A 24,760-nucleotide genomic window follows, 5' to 3' on the forward strand; every position below is an offset into this window, starting at 1 on the left:
TGAGCTCCTCCAGTCCCAGGGCCACTGTCAGGGTTGAGAGAGAGTAAGAGCTCCTCTGGCCCAGGGCTGCAGTGAGCGGCACACAACTCCTCCAGCCCTGGAGCCAAAAGAGCTCTCTCTTTTCCCCCACCCCCTAATGCAGCCCCGGGCCAGGGGAGCTCTGCATCCCTCCACAAGCAGCCAAATTTAAATTCCCTGAAACACCCCTGAAACTGAGGTAACAAAGGAAGGAAGCCCTCAACATTTTAGATTTCTTGCATGAATAACGTTGACGTATTCCTCATTTAGCATCTCTGTCACATGAGTCCCAAATTTGGGCCTTGACAGGTTGATAGGTGTGTCACTGATGTCAAACTGCATGAGATTAAGCTGATATAGCAGAAATACCAATGATTTTTTAAAGGGCCAGTCCTATGCAATAAATATACAATATACAGACATGAATAGAATTTTTGACTCTCAGATCAGGTCATATAATGCATGTCATCTCCTGAAAAAGCAGCTTCAAAACCAACAGTAACTTTAGATGAACTTGAGTGGCAGCTGTGTGGCATTATAAGCTTTCTTTATTTAGAGACTCCCAAACCCAGTGCCCAGCCTGAGTACTCAAGCCACGCACAAGGCAGGTTCATGGAAGAAGGCATTCCCTCACTGAAAACTACAGAACTTCCACAGAGGTTATGGAAACAGTCTCTGAAGCCCTTTACATGGCTTTCACCCCACCTCCATACCCACACAAACACAATGGAATGAGGATGGGAGGATCTGCACAGAGGGAAACTTTCCATCCCTGCCCTTCCCCCGGCCTGTTTATGTCCCACCTGCACCCAAAACTCCCAAGAGCAGATCTCTATGTGGAGATCTGACATATACTCCCCTCCATCCCCAAAGCTCTTAACTCTTGCATCCCTTTGCACAGAATAGTTGCACAAGTTCCCATTCCTGACAAAACTCCCTACTGATGAAGGAATGGGTAGTTTTGGGTTTACTAATATTATGAAAGTTATTCTCAATTTACACCAATGCAACCTTGAGCAGAATCTGGCCCACAGTATGTGACCACTAAATGAAGCTGGAAGAGGAGGCCTGAAGGATCCATCTAAAGATCAGTCTTAAGCTACATTCAGAGGTCTGCAAAAAGAAAAGGAGTACTTAGACTAAAATTTATTGCATGCATCCGATGAAGTGAGCTGTAGCTCACAAAAGCTTATGCTCAAATAAATTTTAGTCTCAGGTGCCACAAGTCCTCCTTTTCTTTTTGCAGATACAGACTAACACGGCTGCTACTCTGAAACCATTCAGAGGTCTGAATTTCATCAATATTGATCAGGCATTTATAATGTAGTCAGGCCATGATTGCTTAGCACAGACTGCGTTCCTCAATCTACAAGCCACAACTAGTGTCTGGGTGACCAGCACTGACAGTAAACAATTCCTGGTCATACTTTATATTAAGATTCCATTTATAAGTTTTTATAAAGGCTTAATAAATTATTCCTAGCTGTTATAAGCTTGTTTTAAGACTCGGGTGATGTGTTCTATGTGGCTATAAGGACATCAGCAGAACGTTAGAGATAAACTATGGTTATTACAATCTTTTGACCTCAATAACAATTAATAAACCATTTATTAAACATGTATTCAGCATCTTAAACCCCTTACAAACTATTTATAAATGGAACCCTTTGTTTATTAAACCAGAGTCCCATCTCTTCTCCATCACAGGGGATGCTACCTCTTTTTCTGCAGCTGATAAAGTAACTTTGTTCCATATAGCTTGCAGTAGGAGCAAGTCTTTTAAATGAGACCTTAAAAACCCAAAGTCTTGTCTAGTCACCATGGACATTCAAGTGACGCATTTGGCAGCTGTAGGAGATCACTGGCTTTTTTAATGACTCAGGAAGGCTTCTATAAAGCTAAAGCAGCACATGATCTGGCCTTTCCATGGTATTTCAGTTTCTGGGTGGCAGAATAATTCTGGTCCCATAAATTGCTCACTAGAGTAAAAAAAACAAAAAACACACCCTAAAAACAAATACAAGCACATAGCCAAATACTGAGCTATTCAGGTTTAGAGCTAGCTTGTGACCTAGACTACATGCCCTCACAGGGAAGTAAGAACCCCTCCTTAGACTCCTCCTTGGGCTCAGCCTGGCCAACAGCGGTAAGTGGGCTTCTAACTCCCCTTTATAGCAGTCACACAGGCCAAGTCACAATCTTGCCATGAGTAAGGCCTTCATGGTTTGGCCAAAAGAGGATAAGTAATTCATCAGGTTGTTTTCATGATCACAAAGCTTCCTTACACCAGGGCTATCCTTAGGCATATGCAGCATACAGGGCTGCATAGGGCACCTGAAAATTTGGGGCACCCCTGAGTCTTAGTGTCCACCCTCCCGCCACTTCATATCCCTGTTCTGACACTTCCTGCAGACTCCCACTACAGCTGGCTGCTGCAGCCTGGTGAGTCTTCCTCTGGAGGGGGATCTAGTACTTAAAAGTGAGAGCCTTTCAGTCTGCCAGACCTATTAGCACAACACTGAAACTGTTAAAGAGTAATTCAAGTGGTAAGGAAGCCATTTAACAGGCATTTGCCAACCCCCAGATACATACTGTCAGTTTCTGAATTTACTGACAAACAGTTGTGCATTACTGTAATTACTCAGAACATGTTAGTCTACAGGACCTTAGTTTAAAATTTGCTTTAAAAATTTCATTAGTGTTGCTGAAGGTTATAAAATTGCATCTCTAAAAAACCCTTGCATAGATTTAGATGCACAATCCAAGTATTCATCTTTAGCCTCAAATGCTTGGAGCTTCAGACATAGTTTTTTAAATAAATCCTTCAAAAGACTACCCTGATCTAAAATACATATGCAAGCCTAGGCTGTTGGGCATAGGGGCACCAGTTTAATAATACTGCATAAGGCCCCATTATAAATCCTAAGGACAGCCCTGCCTTACACCCTCTTTTAACCATCTTTTAGTAGAGTCTAACTCTTCATAGTACAAAGCTGAAGTGTCTCAACTATATTTTGCAGGAGTTTTTGTTTTAATTTCTAATCCCAATGTCTGTTAGGGGACTCAGTTGTTTGGCTAACAGTTGCCATTCATTAGATTTTTTTTTGATGATGATTCTCTCTGGTCTGCAGATATGTGATGAATCTCAGATGTTTAAATAGAGTATAACAGTGCTCCATTGACCTCACCAAGTACAGTTGGAAGGAAAGAGAGGTAATTTTCTCAAAGAAATGTTAAAAATGTGTCTCCACTATAACACAGATGCCAAGGATAAAGAAACTCCAGAGGGATTAAAATATTTTAGATTAATTTGGAAGAAAGCCATGTTGTGTAAAATCTGGTTAGTTTGGGCCTTTCCAATCCCAAGCCATATAAACAAATCCATTTAAACTGCATTTGTTAAAAGGAACATTACAAAAAACAAAATTACTGGTTGTAAGTCAAATGACCTCCTGTTCTGTATCCTCTTCTTACAGACTAAAGAACATACATATGTACACTGTAGTATAGCCATGGTTTGTATGGTTTCAGAGGAACAGCCGTGTTAGTCTGTATTCGCAAAAAGAAAAGGAGTTCTTGTGGCACCTTAGAGACTAACCAATTTATTTGAGCATGAGCTTTCGTGAGCTACAGCTCACTTCATCAGATGTGATGAAGTGAGCTGTAGCTCACGAAAGCTCATGCTCAAATAAATTGGTTAGTCTCTAAGGTGCCACAAGAACTCCTTTTCTTCATGGTTTGTATGGTTGCTGTATAATTCATACTGCTTGGAAATTAAGTCTTTTAAGTAGAGGGATTTTGGCCCCTTCAAGCAAGACTTTAAAATGTAAGCAAGGTTAGGTCTGGTTGGTACTTGAGCATGCTTATCTCTTTTAAACCAGACTGTTGCTTACAGTCCTCTGATAGGACTAACACTGATAGGAAAAACAGTCTGCTTTATCTTACTAGGTAACCCTACTTTGATGCACAGATCTCAGCTTCACTCTCTTGCTGGAATGTGTTCTTTGGGGGTTGGGGGGAAGAGATGCGCCTTCTCTTTGCACCAGATTCCAGCAGTGTTCCTCATACTGAATAGTACCTTACCCTTGCTATCAATGGGACTGCTTGAGGAGTAGGTTATTACTCAGTGCGATGAAATTTGTTTGAAGCTAGCACTTGGTATTCAGAGGAACAGCCGTGTTAGTCTGTATTCGCAAAAAGAAAAGGAGTACTTGTGGCACCTTAGAGACTAACCAATTTATTTGAGCATGAGCTTTCGTGAGCTACAGCTCACTTCATCAGATGTTTACCGTGGAAACTGCAGCAGACTTTATATACACACAGAAATCATGAAACAATACCTCCTCCCACCCCACTGTCCTGCTGGTAATAGCTTATATAAAGTGATCAAAGTGTACTGGAAATGGCCCACCTGTTGATCACTTTAGATAAGCTATTACCAGCAGGACAGTGGGGTGGGAGGAGGTATTGTTTCATGATTTCTGTGTGTATATAAAGTCTGCTGCAGTTTCCACGGTAAACATCTGATGAAGTGAGCTGTAGCTCACGAAAGCTCATGCTCAAATAAATTGGTTAGTCTCTAAGGTGCCACAAGTACTCCTTTCCACTTGGTATTCAGTCACTTTGGGTCATATTCTGCCATCTTTACTCATGCTGAATAATGCCTTACTCCCTGAGTTGTCTCTCTGAAACTATTGGGATGACTCTCACATGACTGTTCTACAAACCTAAAGAAGGGATGCAGAATCTGGTCCTTAGGACTTGAGCTTGCAGGGGTGTGAAGAGGAGTTGTGAGAACTGCTGGGAGTCACCAGGAGGGATGCTGGGCATAGTGAATATTTCTGGATGGTTAGCATCCACTAAACTGATATAATCTTAAAACAAGCACTGCAAGACAGTGGGCCAGCAAGAATACTGCACTAGCATATGGCATGAGTCACTGAGCGGCTGGACATGAGAGATACTGTTTTTTTATAACCCTTGGACACATCACTCTGGAATTCATGGATGTCCCATGCTCTCACTGTCTAAGACCAATTCTCAATCATACTTGAATGAGCCACTACTCCCAGAGAATATTCCCCCAGAGGGAAAAACAAAAATGTAGAAATGGCAGAAAGGCTAAATGACATTTGTTTCAGTTTTCACCAACAAGTTTAGCAGTGATTGGACATCTGACATAGTAAATTTCAATGAAAATGAGATCGGATCAGAGACTAAAACAAGAACAAGTTAAAAATTACTTGGACAAGTTAAATATCTTCAAGTCAGCTGGGCCTGATGAAATACGGCCTAGAATACTGAAGGAGCTGACAGATGAGATATCAGAGCCATTAGCAATTATCTTTGAAAAGTCATAGACAGGAGAGATTCCAGAGGACTGGAAAAAGGGGCAAATACAAGTCTCCAGCTATAAAAAGGGGAATAAGGACTATTTCTGCGGAAAAGGACCTAGGGGTGACAGTGGACGAGAAGCTGGATATGAGTCAGCTGTGTGCCCTTGTTGCCAAGAAGGCCAATGGCATTTTGGGATGTATAAGTAGGGGCATAGCGAGCAGATCGAGGGACGTGATCGTTCCCCTCTATTCGACATTAGTGAGGCCTCATCTGGAGTACTGTGTCCAGTTTTGGGCCCCACACCACAAGAAGGATGTGGATAAATTGGAGAGAGTCCAGCGAAGGGCAACAAAAATGATTAGGGGCCTAGAACACATGACTTATGAGGAGAGGCTGAGGGAGCTGGGATTGTTTAGCCTGCAGAAGAGAAGAATGAGGGGGGATTTGAAAGCTGCTTTCAACTACCTGAAAGGGGGTTCCAAAGAGGATGGCTCTAGACTGTTCTCAATGGTAGCAGATGACAGAACGAGGAGTAATGGTCTCAAGTTGCAGTGGGGGAGGTTTAGATTGGATATTAGGAAAAACTTTTTCACTAAGAGGGTGGTGAAACACTGGAATGCGTTACCTAGGGAGGTGGTAGAATCTCCTTCCTTAGAGGTTTTTAAGGTCAGGCTTGACAAAGCCCTGGCTGGGATGATTTAACTGGGAATTGGTCCTGCTTCTAGCAGGGGGATGGACTAGATGACCTTCTGGGGTCCCTTCCAACCCTGATATTCTATGATTCTATGATCTAGGGAATTACAGACCAATCTGCTTAACTTCAGCACCCAGAAAGATAATGGAGCATTGCAAACACCTAGAAGATAATAAAGTGATAAGTAATAGTCAGCATGGATTTGATTATTTTTGATATTATTATTAGAACAAATTATGTCCAGCCAATCTAATGGCTTTGACAGGGTAACAAGCCATGTGGATAGGGATGAAGTGATAGATGTGGTATATCTTGACTTTAGTAAGGCTTTTGATACTGTCTCACATGACCTTCTCATAAACAAACTAGGGAAATACAACCTAAATGGAGCTGCTACAAGGGGGGTTGGAAAACTGTTCCCAGAGTAGTTATCAGTGGTTCACAGTCAAGCTGGAATCAGCTCTGGGTCCAGTTCTGTGCAATATCTTCATCAATGATTTAGATAATGGAATAGAGAGTACACTTAAGTTTGTGGAAGATACCAAACTGGGAGGGGTTGCAAGTGCTTTGGAGGATAGAATTAAAATTCAAAACAAACAGGACACATTGGACAAATGATCTGAAGTAAACAGGATTACATTCAATAAGGACAAATGCAAAGTACTCCACTTAGGAAGGAAAAATCAGTTACACACATACAAAATGGGAAATGACTGCCTAGGAAGGAGTACTGAGAAAAGGGATCTCAGGGTCATAGTGGATCACAAGCTAAATGAGTCAACAGGGTAACACTGTTACATTCCAGAATGTTTGCTTTTTTTGTATTAGTAGGAATGTTGTAAGCAAGACAAGAAGTAATTTTTCTGCTCCGCTCCATGCTCATGAGGCCTCAACTGGAGTATTTTGTCCAGTTCTGGGTGCCACATTTCAGGAAAGATGTGGATAAATTGGAGAAAGTCCAGAGAAGAGCAACAAAAATGATTAAAGATCTAGACAACATGACCTATGAGGGAAGATATTTTAAAAATTGAGTTTGTTTAGCCTGGAGAAGAGAAGACTGAGAGGGGACATAACAGTTTAAGCACATAAAAGGTTGTTACAAGGAGGAGGGAGAAAAATTGTTCTTGGTAACCTCTGAGGATAGGACAAGAAGCAATCCTTGAGGGGGCTGTTTGGGATCTGGGGCAAAAATTGGGGATTGGTCCTGCTTTGAGCAGGGGGTTGAACTAGATGACCTCCTGAGGTCCCTTCCAACCCTGATATTCTAAGATTCAATGGGCTTAAATTGCAGCAAGGCAGTTTAGGTTGGACATTAGAAAAACTTCCCAACTGTCACAGTGGTTAAGCACTGGAATAAATTGCCTAGGGAGGTTGTGGAATCTCCATCATTGGAGATTTTTAAAAGCAGGTTCGACAAACACCTGTCAGGGATGGTCTGGATAATATTTAGTCCTGCCTTGTGTGCAGGGGACTGGATTAGAAGACCTCTCGAGGTCCCTTCCAGTCCTATGATTCATTAGATTGCACTAAAGTACCAAAACCTGGCCACAGCTGTCACCTCCACACCCACTTTCCCCACTACTCAATCTAGTATGAGTGGTGGCATCACCTGCCCTCTCCTGGGTGTAAAACTAAGTTAAAGTACAGGGATTTAAGGGGACAGCTTCTCCCTTTTGTTTAAAAGCAGAGAGTTACCCATCCTCTTTCATGGTTGGGTGAACAGTACCATCCAACAGTTCTCCTCCTCTTTGGCTGGTGGGATGAGTGCCCCCTTCCCATTTCAATTGACTTCAGCCTTTCTGTAAATGCCCCCAAGTAATCCAGGTGACAAGTGAACCAGTGAAGGCGAATACAGCATATAGAGCTCCTACTATCTCCTATATGGAGGGGGGAAGTGAGAATCATTTCACCGTTGAAATACAGCTACCTCTGGGGTGGAAATGGCAGCTGTTTTACAGCAGAAAGCAAGACTATGCAACAGTTTTAAAAAAAAAACAGTAAATTAAGAAAAATGCCTTATACATTTGGAAATTTAGAGGGAGTTTGTGTAGACCAAATGATAAAAACAAACAACTAAATTTGGTTGGGATATGAGGGCTACCATTTCTTCTCTTGTGAAAGGTGTGATGAGATCTCCTAGATACCACATCTCAGAGCACTACAATGTAATTCCTGATTGTGAAACCACACAGCTTTTTGTAAGCTGGGCTAACACAGCCTATCACTGCACAGTTGTCATTAGGTCGTTTGTGTACAATAATCCTATTGCTTAAAAATTCTCTAGAAGTTGTCACCACCCCTACCTACGTGGAGATGTGACTTTTTTGCTACAGATAGCTGCTCTATTAGATCAACCGATTATATACTGCAGCTCCACACGCACATCTTTATTTTGATTGTGTCTACAACTAACACTTGCTATCACCAAGTTTGCATATCCAGCCTCAACTGCACAAAGGGAAGGGCCAAATTCTGCTCTTCTGGGAGTTGTTCCAGATTTGTATTGATGTAAATGAGAGCAAAAAGCTAGCCAAAGCGTGAGGAACGTCTTCTGATCACCTTTTGTTCTTTGAGTTTTGTATGCAGACCTTTGTTTTATACCCCCTCTGCACATTCATGAAAACAAGATGTTCTTCAGCCACTTAGACTTTCCTGGTAAAACAGATTTAAATAAATACTTCACATCATTACAATTTTACTATCTAACATCTGTTTGAATGTTTACAGAAGAAACGGCAGAGACCTACTCACAAGGAGTGACTGGAATCTTCTGTGCTTCATTATAATTTTGGCAGTGAATAAAAAAGATAATTGTTACACTGTGAAGTCTTATTGGCATCTGATTTTTTTTTAAAAATGTGATACTCCAAGAAGTTCAAAGGAAGAAGTTAAAATTCTACACACAACCTTAACTCTGCCCTTCTCTCACGATCATCAGTGAGAACCTCTATTCCTGATACACTCTTATAGCCATACCTCATCTTTCTTCTACATATTCAACACTTCAGTATGAGCCTGATTTCCCCAGTATACCATCCCACACAGATGCTTCTCCAGAGACTTCCATGATCCATGTAGAGGGACTGGCAATATCTTTGTGACACACCTGCCAGTTATCTTACCTCATATCATATTTCAAATCTTCACATCACAAATCTGGCTGAAATAAAGGACACATCCAGCACCAAAGACGCTACCTCCACTTTGGAGTGGTCAGCCTAGGCTTTCTTCTTGACAGGCATGACTGACTGTGACAGGGCAACAACTCCCTGCTGCAGCGCCTCCTGCTGGTTGTCCAGGGAATTAGCTCTTGTCAGCCAGCATCGCTCTCTGCCAGTCAGCGTCTCACCTGCTGCTGGCCCTGTGCCCCTCCCGGACCCCGGTGCCCTTCTAGATTAGGGTTCTGGCCCCTGGCAGTACCCCCTCAGTCTGGGTCTCCCCTCTCAGAGGAATTCCCAACCCTCCCTTGCCCCAGTGGCTGTCAGTCATCATCTAGCCCCCACTCCCTGGGGCAGATTGCAGTCTGTACCACTCATCATAGGCAAGGGGGGGGTCGGAGCAGCTGCCCCTGTCTAGGTCTGGGCTGCTCCTCTGCAGCCTTAGTACCCTTTTGTGGGCCTTTACCTCAGACTGCAGCCTGGGGCTCTGCTAGGCTGCAGCTCCCTCTGCCCTTCCCCAGCACTGCTCTGCCCTAGGTACCCTCCTCAGCTTCCCAGGCAGCCAGGTCCTCCTCTCTCCCTGTAGCTAGAGAGAGTGTCTCTCTCAGCTCCTGGCTAACAGCCCTCTTATGGGGCCAGCTGTGGCCTGATTGTAGCATGGCCCCACCTGTGGCTACTTCCCCCAATCAGCCTAGCTTTCCTCCGGCTACAGCCCTCTCTTAGGGCTGTTTTAAGCCCTTTGAGGCAGGGCAGGGTGACCACCCCACCACACTGACAAACAGGAAAGAACCAATATCCTTCACTTCATACCAAGAGGCACTGAACATGTGCAGCACCTATGAAAATCAACCTTTACAAAGTATCCCTTTTTTAGATATTTTTAATGCAGTTTAGCATCTGGAAATAAAGGAGGAAAAGCCAGCAATTTGTGACCAGACAGCTCTCTGTGGTCAATGGACCCCAGTTTAAGTACCACTGGTCCTAAAAGATTTCACTGGAAGAATGTTCCTGATATTCAGCCTAAATTTTACCTTTTTTATTACTCCCAATGTAGCACTTTAAATAATTTATCTCCATTCTTAACATTTACATCCTGCACATTTCATAGACTACTATCATGTAACTATTATCATTATCATAGTTTTTTATCATTTATCATCTCTTAGGCAAGCTGCAGAGGTGAGGTCATTTCAAATTCTCATTCAGTTACATTTATACTTAGTTTGGTTATTTTATTTATACACATTTGCCTGAAGATTTAAAATAGAAACAATATAGTAAGAAATCAAAAATGACTGGTGGAATTCAGCAAATAAAAAGGAAAACTGAGTTTTATTGTGAGATTTGAAGATTGAACCTAAGTGGATTGAAACCAAAGCAAATGTTCATACAAACCTTTCTAAAGACAAATAATCAGTAGGTTATCTTCAGCTTTAATGCAAGGCAAAAAGAAAAGATATTTAGATTTGTCTTTCACTGATGAAACTACTAAAAAGGCAAGTAGGCTTCAGAATAGGTAGGATAACCTTTGAGGAAAAAACAAACAGGAAAAAGACCGCCAAAGCCCCACAGACATGTTTTAGACTGCACATGCCACATAACTAAGGACTGCAATTTTCTGCCTCAGGCTCACACATTTAACAATGGGAAACACTACTTTCCACAAAAGATGCTATTCTAGTTATGTGCCTTTGTACCCTGTCGGAGAAACAGCTGGTATCCAAGTCACAGCAAATTTGTATCAGGTCTTCAATAAGAGTCAGTCTCAATTTGTATCAGACTTTCAAAATTAGGCTGGATGATGGATAACAGTTTTTCCTACCCCAAAATATTTTCAAAGACCCAAACCAACAAGTGTGATGCTTTTATATGTTTCATATAATAAATATTTGTTGTTCTATTTTTCAATGTAGAAGTCTCAATTAAAGTTTCTCACCCTTCCCCTTCGGTCAAACCAAACAAGCAATGTTGAAGGTATCTGACAAGTAAATGGAGCTTGTAATAAAGATATAGGGATCCCAAGTGTGATGGAAAAGAATCTTCACTCAAATGTCATTTGCCTCAGGTAATCTTTTGCAATTTGGGAGATCTGCTCTTCTAAAACAAAGAACTGCCTGCATAGACTCTGAAAGGTTTTTCAGGGTCAGAGCTAAAGTAACTCAGGGAAGCCTAATTTCACTCTGTTTCATTTATACACCTAAATGTAATTTACTTTCACTTTATGGCCCCTTTACGCTGCCTGAAGTGTATAAAGGGACCTTAATGTACAAGGAAATCAGACCCAAATACTTTAACATGTTGGGTCTGGCAGCTCTCACTCATGTGAGAAAGAGATGCAAAATCTGGCCGTGAATGGAAACCAGTTAAATAGAGAACTTCAAGAGATATAGAGATCACGCTAAGTTTGGATAAACACCCAAAGGTTCTCATGCATACTGAATGGTACTATCTTCTAATCTAAACCACTTGGGTCTACAAAACCGGGTTGGAAGTGTCCTGAGAAGAGGAGGGTTTTTTTGAGGTTTCTGGTGCTTCCCGCTTCCAGCTAATCTAGAATTACAGAACATTCACAGAGCATCTTTCAGCCAGGGATCTTAAAATATTTTTAAAACACCTATGAAGTCTCAAACCATCCTGTGCATTAGGTAAATATTACCAATGCCGTTTTACAGATGATGATGATGGATATATACTTCTATAGCATTGCCCAAGGATCTCAAAGTGCTTCAGAAACATTAAGTGCTTCAGCATCACAACATCCCTGTGAGGTTCAAATAGTAAGTATTGTTATTTCAATTTTAAAGTCACAAGTTATAATGACAGAGCTAGGGAATAGAAATCAGGAGTTAGTAGTAGACCTGGGGAATAAAATCCAAGAATCCCAACTCCCAATTCATGGGTCTAACTTTTACATGACACTTTGCCCAGATCCTCAAGGGTATCTTTGAGGATCTCTGGGCCTTCCTGCCTTAGAAAGTTAATATCACCTACAAGACTACGGAATACATTTTTCTGCTCTGGCTGATATCTGTTTGGCACAGCTAAGGGACTGTTTGTCAGCTGAGGATAGCTGCCACCTCCTCTCCTACCAGCTACATCTGCTCTGCACCCGCTGGGAAGATATGAATAGTTTCCAGTCTTTTTTGCATCACACAAGCAGCACAAAAACAGAGGAGCATAGCAGTGAACCTGCTCCTATACCTGATCACTATGCTTATTCAGAAAGTTTTGTTTTTAAACTTTGTCTTGCAAACAATTTTATCAGAAGCAGATTTCTTGGCAATTACTCGGTGTCAATTTCACAATTCCTAGGTGGTATGATTCCTGAATTAAAAAAATAAAGAATGTTTCTCACCTCAAATTTTGGGCGAGTCACAGCAGGTTTGATTGTTTAGGGTCATCCTTAAGTGATGCATTACTTTCTGCAATTAACATACTAGTTTTCTTTGTTTCAGCTGCCCGTTAGCTCCGTGTTTCATTAATGCAGCTAGTAAAACCTTTCCTAGCAGCAGAGTTACACCACTAATCAGGCTGAGTGACCAGTGAAAGGCAGTCATCACATTTTCATGGGACTACAAACTGCGTCAGGATGAATGATATCACTTCCTGAACGAGCCTGTCTGGTATTAAACTAAACAAAACTCCAACCGCACTTACACTCGCACCTCTCCAAAAATGTCACGCAACACAAAACACCACCAGAGGCTAGACTGTAACAAAGAACTTTTATGTGGCACTGGTGCAGGCTAGCACTCACACAAAGTCCCAGATTCTATGGGGAAGCTCATTCTGCTGAAGAACCAGTTTATGGGGGTGAGCCAGAATTTCCAGATCATCCTGTTTTGAAGAAATGGAGATAGATTTGGTGCTGTGTCTCCTATGAAATGCAGCACATCAGGTCAGCCCAGGGCAGAGGGGGCAAAGATGGCTCTGGCCAGATTGTGTACTACCCAGATTGGAGTGCTTTGGGGGCTTCAGTGACCACCTCTTTAAGGCAGATAGACTCAGAGAATGCTCCAACTGACAGCAGCCTTCCCTGGGCTGCCTACGGCTGCTATGCAGCCCAGAATTCCCATAACACAGGGCAGTGCGAGCACGATCCTCCTGCCCCTGATTCACCTTTAGCTTTGCTCGCATTGACTTCAATAGACTTTGGATTAGGCCTGTAATGAGACAACATCATCCCTGGTGAAACTTCCCTGAAGTCATTGCAGTTACACCAATGATGACATTGGCCCATCGGCAACCCTAAATTGTTGTTTTCTTGCAAGGATAAACTCATTCTAGCAGATCTAAAAAATACACTTGTTTGCTTCTACAGTGGTAGACCCCATTAACACATTTATGTTTATCAGAAGTTACTACTAACTGGTGTCACAGATACTGCAATTATTGTCTAGTCTAAGTAAAGAAAATAACTGTGGATAACACTGTGTAGTGAGTGGTAAATGTCAATTGTTGTTAACGACATTGTATATATAGGATCTATCCATTTGGAGTCCATTAATACCTCCTGACACTGGGGTCATATTTTAAGTGCAATACCTTACTGCAGATCTAAAGAAAAATTATCCATATCCTTCCAAATGTATATGGTGTAGTCTTCAACTTCAAAAAGTCAATAAAAGAGCTAGTCACCAATTTTGCATGGAAATGTTTTTTTCCAGTGTAAAATGGCTTTTTCAACAAAATATAAATTCTCAAGAAATATGTCTATTTATGTCAAAATATTCAGGTTTTCTACAACCAAAACTGAACATGAAAACAGCCTTTTGTTTGTTTTTGTGTTACTGTTATTCTTGCTTGCTTGTTTTTAGGGTTTTGGGGGTTTTTTTCAGAAGAGCTCAGGACGCTGACAATCTTGCCTTATCTGTGGGTACTGAGCATTTGAAAATCTGGGTCTTAATCTTCTTGGGTCAGATTGTTAAAGGGATTTAGGCACCTAAAATGCAGCTAAGCACTTCACATAACAATGAAGGCTCTGAAAACTGATCAGGATAGAAAGCTGCTGCAGCAATTAAAGCAGGCTCTGAGTTGGAGTTGTTACATGGATGCAAATTTAAGAATAAAGGAACTTGTTTAAAAAGAAGTTCTCACTGCATTAATGTCAAGTATAATACAATACAGTCTGCAGTACATATCCAGCCTGAATTTCTGTTTGAAAATATTTCAGGGTTATAGTACACAGAAACTGGAAACTATCTCTTCAAAAAGTTTGTGAGCCCTCTAGCAGAGTTCACTGGGTTCTGGGTTCCAGAATCCAAGCAGGACAGCAGTGTGTATATGTAGCTCAGCTTTGCATATTGTGTTTATTTAGTAGACATGGTTATTTGAACCCCACAGCCTGTGTGGTTCCTTCATAGTTCGTTTGTTGAGTAAAGAGCAAAAGAAACAGGAGTCTAACATCACAACCACAAATCTTATTCACATAACTTAATATGATTTAGTATTAATAGCAGATTCAGGAAGCAGAAATTTTAGAACACCAAAAAGACACAAGAAAACACTGCTAAGATCAAATGAAGAAATACGTACAGCTTTGAGAACATTTTCCACATCCCCAAGAAGTAATTATTGCAAAATTCAAGTAGTTCATACAATGCTTTATATCTCTACTACATCACCAATAAGCCACAATGCAGAAAGTAGTCTACTGTAGTGTCTCCAAAAATATACAAATTCAAGACCTGATCCAATGCCCATTGAGGTCAAAGGGAGTTATCTACTGACTCCAATGGGCTTTGGATCAGTCGCTAAGGCAGCACGCCAAAAACAGTGCAGCTGCCATTGGCAAGGAATTCAAAGGTAGTCACTTTAATCATACTCACATGAAAGCAATCAGATGCACGCTTCTGGGCCTGTCAATCACACAGCAGCTGCTGAGCGCTAAGGAATGAATTTGGAATGATGTCTCTGGAGCACTGTGTGTAATCACTGTAAAGAAATAATAGTTGCAGAGAAATGTTTAGTGATGATGATTTTATGATAATGCTCACAAAATGCTTTTTCAAGGAATACTTTTTCTGTTCAGAGAACTATTCTTAGTAGAAAGCACTATTGAGATTTTAAAAATATAGAAAATACAGCAAAACATTCCAAAAATGACAGACAAAAGCATCTATTATCAACATTCAGCTAGACTCTAACAACATGAATGCCACTGACAACAGAACAATTGAGATGAACTCTTAATATAAAGAGGACAACTGTTTAGGGTAATCCCAGAGGCTGTAACTACAAGTAAAGGAGCCGGGGGAACTTACAATGGATATCAGGAAACATGCAATAACAATGATCTCTATTAAAACAGTAGATTAGTCTTCCAGGGTGGTGGCAGGAGCCCTTCATTTGAATAATTTAAAACTGAACAGAGCAAAGCTGGAGAACCTACGGTAGAGAACAATCCTGTACTGACAAAGGGAGAAAGAGAAAATGACTTAGGGAAGATGTTCAAAGCCACAAAGGAGAGACGAGCACCCAACACCTATTGAAAGTCAATGGCATTTGGGCACCTAACTCCCCTTTCTGCCTTTGAAAATCTCCCACAAAAATAATTTTCCATCTTGCATTTCTATCAGTGTGTAAGACTCCTAAATTCACCATAGATGTATGTCTGCTATACACTGACTTCCATCTGCATTCCCTCCTTGAATGCTGTGGACATAAGCAACCTGCCACTCCTGTGGCATCATAGAAAATTGTCGTGTTAAATGATACTGTGGACCTTCAGAGAGCCTGGACTATTCTCTTCAGAATCATGCACCTCCATATGCAGAACAACATCCCAGGACCCATGCAATGCACTAAATAAATGTATAATTTAGAGTTACCACTGTTTATTAATCTTTGTTACTCTTTTAGTGCTAGACTATGGAAACTTTACTTATGCTAGTAGGCAGTTACACACAGAAAGTAACTTCCTGGGGCTCTACATGTGAATTACTGCTCACCAAGTTGAGTAAAAGTTTCATAATCTGGTCCTTAGACTTTACAGACTCGTGTTTTTGATTCATGTTGCCTGAAGCATGGGGATGGTCAGATACAGAGTTTTGATTCAACCCATTATAGAGGCTGAGGTCAGATGCAAAACTGAGAACTGAATTTCCACAAAGTAAGGAGCATCCTGTTTCAGGCTTTTAGTTCAGGCTCATCTCTACTTGTAGTATAATAAAGATTACTAGATATACAGAACATCAAAGTGTACCTGAGTAAGGACACCCTTAATCACCTCAACCAAGATCTAAGGAGAGGGACCCGGAACCTGATTCAAATTTTTTGCTTCAGTGTAATTACTGCGGACTTACCCTGGAGTGAGAAGTGCATCAGGCCCATCTCTCTCGGCAGAACCCTGCCTCATGTACCCAAGGTAATCCTTTCCAAGGTACTGAGCTCACTCATACTTGTATACCACTCTGAAATGGTGAATTTATTTGCCTATTTCGAATTTCACAGTATGCACAACTTGGCCAATGCAGAACTCCTTACCAGGAACTACTTACAACAATTCCTTGGACCCTTGACAAGGTTCAGATCATGGAGTACAAAGGTTTCTGGGTCTATAGGGAACTTTCCGCTTCCAGCCATACCTATTTTCCTTCCAATCTCTTCTCAAGGTTTTTAAATATGGGGACAATGTTATGAAGTAGTTCCCTTCTCCTTCCCACACTCTTAGCAATATTCAAGTCACAGAACCCGGTCTTGCCATTCTGTTTGGTGTTCACGCCATCCTGAAAATTACTTTTGCTGAATGAAGTTCAACTGAATGTCAACAGACATTTTATTGATGTTATAAAAATGTTCTCCCATCCATACATCCTGAATCTGAGGAAAGTTCAGAACTGGGTTGGAATCCAAACTTCATGGCTTAGACCCTTCTCTACTACATATTGCTATGTTTTGGCCATACTGTCATCATCTCAGCTAAATTGGTGTCACCCTCCAGATCCTTTGATTCACTGATCCAAAGTATCAGGCTCAAATTCTGATCTCATTTATGCAAAGGAGTTACAGCATTCCTAAACCAAAGTAATTGAGATCACAATCAGGCTCACAGCGGGCCAAATTCTCAGCTGATGTAACACAGCACAGCTTCATTGATTTCAAAAATAATAGCTGTACTTCAGCACTTTTCATCAGCAGCTCTCAAAGTGTCTCACCAAGGAGGCCAGTATCTTTATCCTCATTTTACAGATGGGGAAACTGAGGCACAAAGAGGTGACATGCCTTGCCCAAGGTCACCAAGCAGGAGAGTGGCAGAGCTGGGAAGGTCTCCCGAGTAACATTCCAGTCATTTAATTGCCAGCCCAACAGAGCTATGCCCATTTAAAGCAGCTAAGAATTGGGCCCTGAGTGTTTGATTCTGCCCTCAGTTACTCTGTTTTTAGGATGGTGAAACTCCATTGACTTCAACAGTTTTATGCCAGTGAGATCAGAATGGGAGACTGTTACTCTGGATCACAAAAAACAAGCAAACAAACAAAAACTGGAGAGTGGCTGTTGAGTTGGGAGCTCATTCCAGTTAAGGCTGGACATCTTTGTCTGTAAATTTTTAATCTTCAACAGTAGTGCTGCCAGTGTTGGCTTTCTTGCAAATTCATTTTTTTCACTGAGTTGTGAGACTGGAAGCAGGAAACCATCTTTAAATAACCAGTCTAGGTAAAGTATTTCTTTGTTTATTCAGTTCTTCCAGATTTCTTTTTTCCTTCAGTTTTTATGGCTGGATTGCCATGTAGTTTATTTATATAGGAAGACATTACTGAGGGAGGGTTTAAATAAAGCATTCCAAGATTTCCTCACACGTTCAATCATTTTCAACAAAGGAAGCCTTTAATTATAATGTCTGGCAAATAAGAGTTGCTGATAGAAAAGAGGGATATGGGCAGCACAGTCCTCATCCAGTGTTACCCAAACAGGTGTCTGTGCAGTTTGTTTTTCATGCAATCTAGGTTTTGTTTAAAGCAAGTCTCTTTCACTGTTCATCTTACCACTTACAAACAGTTTATTAAGATGCAAAGATGAACATCAAATAAATAACACTGCTAGACACCTTTTGAACTAAGCACATGCTTAACTTTAAGCACACGCTTAAGTCTCATTGACTTCAACTTAGGCACATGCTTGAGTGGTTTGCTGAACAGGGAAAAGCTTAAGAAACATGCTCAAGTGCTTTGCTGAAGCAGGCTCATATTTCTTAAAGCTTTTTGCCTCCATTCAGACAAAATTGCTTCAGCCACTTTAATTATCTAAATTTCTGTATTATTGTATTGCAGCAGCTCCTAGCAGCCCCAATCATGGACCAGATGCTCTACAAACATAGAACCAAAAGGCAGTCCCCAGCCCCAAAGAACTTACAATCTCAGTAGAAAATGTGTGAGACAAAACATGAAAACTTTCAGATCAAAAGCTCATTTTCTGAGAACTTCACAAGTGAGGGAAGCAAGGGGCTAGAGTCAAAGTGCCATCTCAACCACAGCTGAAGCACAGGTCTTTTACTGTGGTCCTATAACTATTAGGACACAGCTCACAGGACTTCAGTGAAATACTCCCCCACCCCTCAAAAATGTACGTGATTATTTATCACTGTTAGTTCACCAGAGTTATGGAGTAGCTCAGCCCATTCAATGGAGTTTCGTCTTTCTGGGAGAGTTGGTCTGAAGAGGAATTTAATGATGCAGAAAAATATCAACACTTATTCATGCCTTATGGGAACTTGGGGGGTAGGAAGGAACCATTCCACCCAGTGGTATTTCGTGTATGAACTACACCTTGTGAGGCCACACAGACTGCCAAATGGAACTCATTGATCATCCTCATGATGCTCCAGCTGTATTCAGGAGCTGGAAGTGGAGAGAGAGAGGAGGGGAAAAGTACAGTATTCTCAGTGCCCAAAGCCTTTGCCTGAGCATCTACTATGTGTGCTGTGGATCTCCTCACAAGTAAAGAGAAAAGAAATCCTTCCCCAACAGCCTCTCCTTGGAGACTCGAGGCTGGAGTAGCTGATTAATGGCTTGCATGCTCACCCACCCAGTGGTGTACCTACTTCTGCCCTACTCTCAGTTCCCTGGACGTGGCAGCATGCATAATGATCCTCTGGAACTGGGCATGGCTCCACAGTGTACAGGAGTCTGCACTACCCACACAGATTCTCCAATAGCCTCCTGATCTCTGCAGCAGGCTGACCCCAATTCCTTTGCAGATAAGGCCCTCCACACTGACAGGGGCTGCAGAGGCAGGATTTCCCAGTAGAAATGAGCATCACTGATGTGATGATTACACCTGAGCCTACAAGCCCTTGCATGGTGCAAGGAGGACAAGCCGGCTGTGTCCAGAGACTAAGAAGCACAGCCACTCTTGTAAGATTAAGCGCTAGGTATAGTCCACCACACTGAGCAGAAGTAAGTTACAAGTCCTTCGTTACAAGCAGGCACACAAAAGGGTGACACATAGGGATGCCTGAGCGGACATGGGCTGGAATCCTCGGCATGCAAATTAGGCACTTGTTTCCTTCTTTGACCTTATTCCTGCTACTTAGCAGAAGCCATTTTGTAATCACACAACAACACTCACATTAATACAAGTTCATCATCCCCTGCTCCTTCCATCTTGCTCACTTTATACCCCAGGCTACTTTCTACGTGCAATCTCCACACCTACCCCGAGCAGGGTCAGTGCAGAGCTGATGCTCTGACGGAAGTCAATGTTCAAGCTCCCTTTGACTTCAGTGGGAGCAAGGTCAGGCCAAGCATATTCCAGAGCAGCCGTGTGTTTCTGTGAAATGATATCTTCTTAGCAAAGCAGCAACATGTGCTGTAAGGAAAAGCCAACAAGAGAAGGAATTTCCCTCTCAGATTGGGACCTGAAAGGATAAACATTTTTAAATTAAAAGTCAAAACATGCCATGTTTCTCTCTGCAGAGCTGTAAATTGAACATAAGCTCTTGTACAATTTGGCAGTAGATAAAGACTTGTCTCCAATTAAATACCCTATTGGAGCAAACCCTTTTATGGCTAATAAAAAAAATCCTAAATTACTTGCAAAGCTGCATCTCACAGATATTCAATCTGCTGGCTAACTGCAAACCTTCCAAACGATCGGCTGCCGACTGCATTAATGATAGCAGGATGTGGAGTTCATTGTCCCTTTTGGAAAAGATTTAGGAATGCTCGTAGCTGTGATCCAAATATTAATACCCGTAAAGAATTAGTGCATAATGAGGCAAGATATGGTCATTTGAACAGGAGGCAAATGGAAACTGATTCAAAGAATTATTTGGCAGCAGTTAAAATCATCTGCATTAGCAGATAATAGAATTTACTCAAAATGAGAAAACAGATGCAACTGAAAGATGATGAGTCAGTAGCAGTAAAAACATTAGCAATGTCTCTTCTGAGGCTGTGATTTTTCTTCTGTTTTAAAACTTGGTCATTAGACATGGAAACAAAGCCGACACTGGAGCGGGTGGGGGTGGAAGCTGCAACAAACACGAATTAATGTTTGGCAAGCTATATCCTTTTAAGGAATAATTAAATGAACATGCTTCCAAGAAGAACTGTGTGACTGACAATTGTAGTGCCACCATTAAAAGTTACTATTTGTAGATCCTGCTGTTCACAGCTTCAATGAAAATAAAAAGGGGCTAGCATAGAGAACCATGTGAAAATGAAGGATTTCACCCAGCAGGGGTTTTTTGTGAACTTTTCCTATGGTTTCATTTCACATGGGTTTTTCACTAGACATGGGCCTGAAGGAAAACCCCAGACAAGAACAGCCTCAAACTTCGGGGAAGTTTGGATCTGGATCTTCATTGTTAGTCCCCTGTGTCATCACCATGATGAGTGAGAGTGAAACCTCAGGTCTGAATGCTCTCAAACTCTGCAGAGTTGTGGATCTGGTTCCACTTCTACATTCTGAGACACAGGGCAATTTTAGGTTTGCACCCAATGAGGTTTTTATTTTAGCTTCCAATTTAAACTAAATCCCACTTTCTTAGTGAGACATGGCCAAAATCACCAGATTTCAACTCTTCACATTCATTTCCATGGTTTTGGTGCAAAACTTTAAACTGATCCAGATTTACTTGGAAGGTACCAAATCCTTAAAATTCCAGCTCAAACTAAACCCCCTCTGAACTCATCGTGAATTAGGACTGAATAAGAGGAAACTCAGGGTGAGTAAAAATTAAGGTCTGTTTCAATTTTCTAATGATACCTGTCAGAGCCAAGTTTTATGTGGTTTTAAATTTCATTATACACTTTTTGCACAGCTCTGTTAATAGAGAGCAGGACTGTGCATTCCTCATTTATGCGTCAGGAAGTGCTCACCAACACACACTTGCAAATCCAAGTGTTCAAAAATCATGAGTTGACCCCCTTCAAAAAATCAGAGCTTGGTTTAAAAATCGTGAGGGTTTGTTTGTTTGTTTTTGTGGTTTTTTTTAAAAGCAAAGCTCAAATGGTCTGGTTGAAAATTTTCCATCTAAACCTTTTTTCAGTGAAAAATTAGGTTTTTGAGAAAATGAAAATGTATACACAAAGTATCTGCTTTCCTCAAAAAATTCATTCTTTCATCAGAAAACTTAAACATTTTGGTTTTCAGGCAATTTTTCCCCCCCAGCAGTTTTTGTTTTAAACACCAGTCTGTTTTCAGTTTAGGGGTGCTCATGTTTTTATGAAAAGTTTAATTTTTCCACGAGGGAAACCCCACCCCTTCCAAAAGGAAGGGGGTCAGAAAGAGGAATTTGGCTCAACTTGGGGGAAAATTTAAAGACTGTCACCTGGGAAGAGAAATGCCCTCCTCAGGTACACACATCCCATAGGTGGGGTCTAATACCTTAGGAACACATGCCAAAGCCAGGGGGGAAAGGGTGGGCAAATCCCTTCCCCACCTGATGGCAGGTAAGTGGAGTCCAGGAGAAACTGTAAGGTTAAGATCATCCTTGCAGGGAACCAAGTCTATTCTGACCACCCTATCTGATCAATGGGGTGCTCTTTATACCATCCAATGGTGGGGCAGGGAGGTCCTAATGCACAGCCAGGATAGCTGACACATAAAGGGATGTAGTATGACTGCCCTCCTCTTTCCCTAGCAGATCAAAGAGAGGAAGGAGTGGCTGGCTCAGGTCAACATTTCAAACCCAGAGGTTTTAGGGTGACAGAGCAGGCAGAGAAAAAGTCCCCATGTGTACCCATCCAGTGTGATCTAAATGGGAAAGATGTGACAGATCTGAAGTAGCTCTGTCACATTTTCTGAATACTGTATGTCAGTTTGGCTAGGTGAATGTTTAGTATACAATATATGATGTTTAAATCAATAAAGGGTAATAGAGCTGCTGTATCTCATCAGTTAGTGTTATAACTTCCCTAAGGTACTGGAGGAGTTCCCCTTTCTCTGTTCATCTTCAGACAGGGCAGAAATGTGGCCATTTAGGGAACATGCCTGTGTCCAATTATGAATTCCATTTCACTTCATCAACACTGTCCATGATTGTAACTTCTAATATAGATTACAGTTTCCATTTTGCAGCAGAAAACAGGCTATGCCCAGGAAACTGAAACAAGGCAATCAAGGAGCCATCAGCAGTGAATGGCTCTTACCCGCTTGAACAATGGGGTCCCTTCCAGCAGTGGCCTTTTGCCTCAGGAGTTGGGTTCCATCACAGAAACCTGTTTGTGGACAAAGGGGGTTCTGGAATCCTCCCCAGCAAGAGCATATGACTTGAACAGCTGTGGTGTTTCTCCAGCTGACCACCTGACAAGTGGGTTTTAAAGTCTGTTTTTAAAAGAGACCTGTTCTTGAGCATTGCTAGAACCAGAAGACTGAGCAAGAGGCGTGGGGGGCTAAATGGACCTGGTCTCCCTGAATGACACTGACCAAACCCCAAAAGATTCTCTGGACTGGTGGGGACTCTGAGGGAGGGAACTGTGACCAGGTGTTTGTCTTTTTATCATAGATCCGTATCTCTCCCATGCTGTCTAAAAGTAAGGTGTGTATATAGTTAAGAAGTACCTTTGCAAAGCCTGTGTGTTCCTTGCTTTGACTGTTACATGTCTCTGAAACATTAAACTATAAACGGGAGTGCCCATGAGGGAGATGGTGCATAAGATGGTGGGGAAGCTCAGACGGTTTGGCAGTGGTTTCAGGACTGAGGGCCCTTGGACTGTACAGTCCAACATCCCAAGGAGGGGTAGTAGGTATAGGATCTGCACCCAAGAGTGTGCCAAAGAGCGCAGAACTAGAGGCAGTGTCTGGATGCTGCCCAGAACCGGTGGACTTGGAAGCAAGTAGGATCCAAAGATTGAGTCCATAAAAACAGACTGGTGACTGCCCACTAGAGGGACTCAAGTAGGCCTGTAACATACCTGATTCACAATAAAATCCCAGCAGCTGGCAACATTGCTAAAGGCAGAACTGTCTAGTCCAGACTGAGAAGATCATCCTAGGATATCTTCTATGCTGCTGCAGTGAACAGACTGTCAGCCTTTCTACCTGTTAAACCCCATTTTCAGGGAGCGTACAAATAGGGATGAGTGAATTGGTCCAGATAAGATATGAACTAACCTAAATCTTTCCCCCCAGAATAGATTTTTTTGAGACTTAAAAAAGTTTGATTAACATTATTTGTTAAGTTTAGTTATTTTTTGTGCTCATGTGCCTTTGCCTTTCTACTTCTGTTGGAACTAGGAAGAAGTGCCATGGTATTACAAAGATGACTGTTGTCACAGTGCAGCTAAAATTCCACAAAATAATTAATAGCAGTATGACATACCCAGATACCTTCACTCATTTGGAAAGAATCATCCTAATGGTTTGTTTTTAAAGTGGCTAAGTCTCTAGTATATCTAAAGTGTGAAGGTTGCAGACAGCAAAAAGTCTTCCTCTAGCAATTGGTTCCAGTGACTAAAACAACTTGCTACTTCCTTCCAGCTAATGGAGCTCTCTTTTAGCTCAAATAGTAGAGACTTGTCATTTTGATGCTAGGTCCTGGGTTCCATCTCCACTGCCAATCGTTCAGTCTATATGAATGTGGTAATGGCTTGTTACTTGGACATTGCCAACCCTGATCCTACAAGCTTCCAGCACTAAAACCACAATTTTCTCCAGCTTCAGAGAATGTATGTAGACCACCAGAATCTCAATAAGATACTTAGGGACCTTAAATATCAACACTTAAATCTTTAACTCAGTCCATGCCAGAAATGAGCCTGAACTTTAGGGAGGGGCAGTGTGTTCTCCGCTACAACGGTGGCCAGCTCTGTTAGCCAGTGCTGATAAGAAGGGGCAAGGTCCTGCCTTCTCTATCCCAATCCCTTTGAGATGGCTTGTGACCTAACAGGTGCCAGCAAGAGGAAGAAAGAATATCTAGTTTATAGTTTGCAAGTATGGTAGATCGTGTAAATTAAATACTCAGACTTCCCAGCAGTCTCAAAAAATGTCCTGTGTGTTTAGAGCTCTCTGAACTTTTCCAAATCAGATCAGTCCAGCCTTCTGGAGTACACCACATTTGAAAACTCAAGGTACAGTTTCAATACTTCGTTACTCATGGGCCATGTGAATA

General features: G+C 41.7%; 1 protein-coding gene across 10 annotated transcripts in view; it reads right to left on the bottom strand.

Annotated features, from left to right (window-relative positions):
• Window positions 1-24,760, bottom strand: part of CALD1 (caldesmon 1) — a 248,389-nt gene that overhangs the window by 132,924 nt on the left and 90,705 nt on the right. For all 10 annotated transcript variants that reach the window (XM_048827950.2, XM_048827942.2, XM_048828005.2 and 7 more), the window contains exon 2: window positions 15,036-15,141. The gene's annotated coding sequence lies outside the window, so the exon portion shown is untranslated. The remainder of the gene's footprint in view (window positions 1-15,035; window positions 15,142-24,760) is intronic.

This window comes from Caretta caretta, chromosome 1 (assembly GCF_965140235.1).
Source record: "Caretta caretta isolate rCarCar2 chromosome 1, rCarCar1.hap1, whole genome shotgun sequence".
Classification (NCBI taxonomy): Eukaryota; Metazoa; Chordata; order Testudines; family Cheloniidae; genus Caretta; species Caretta caretta.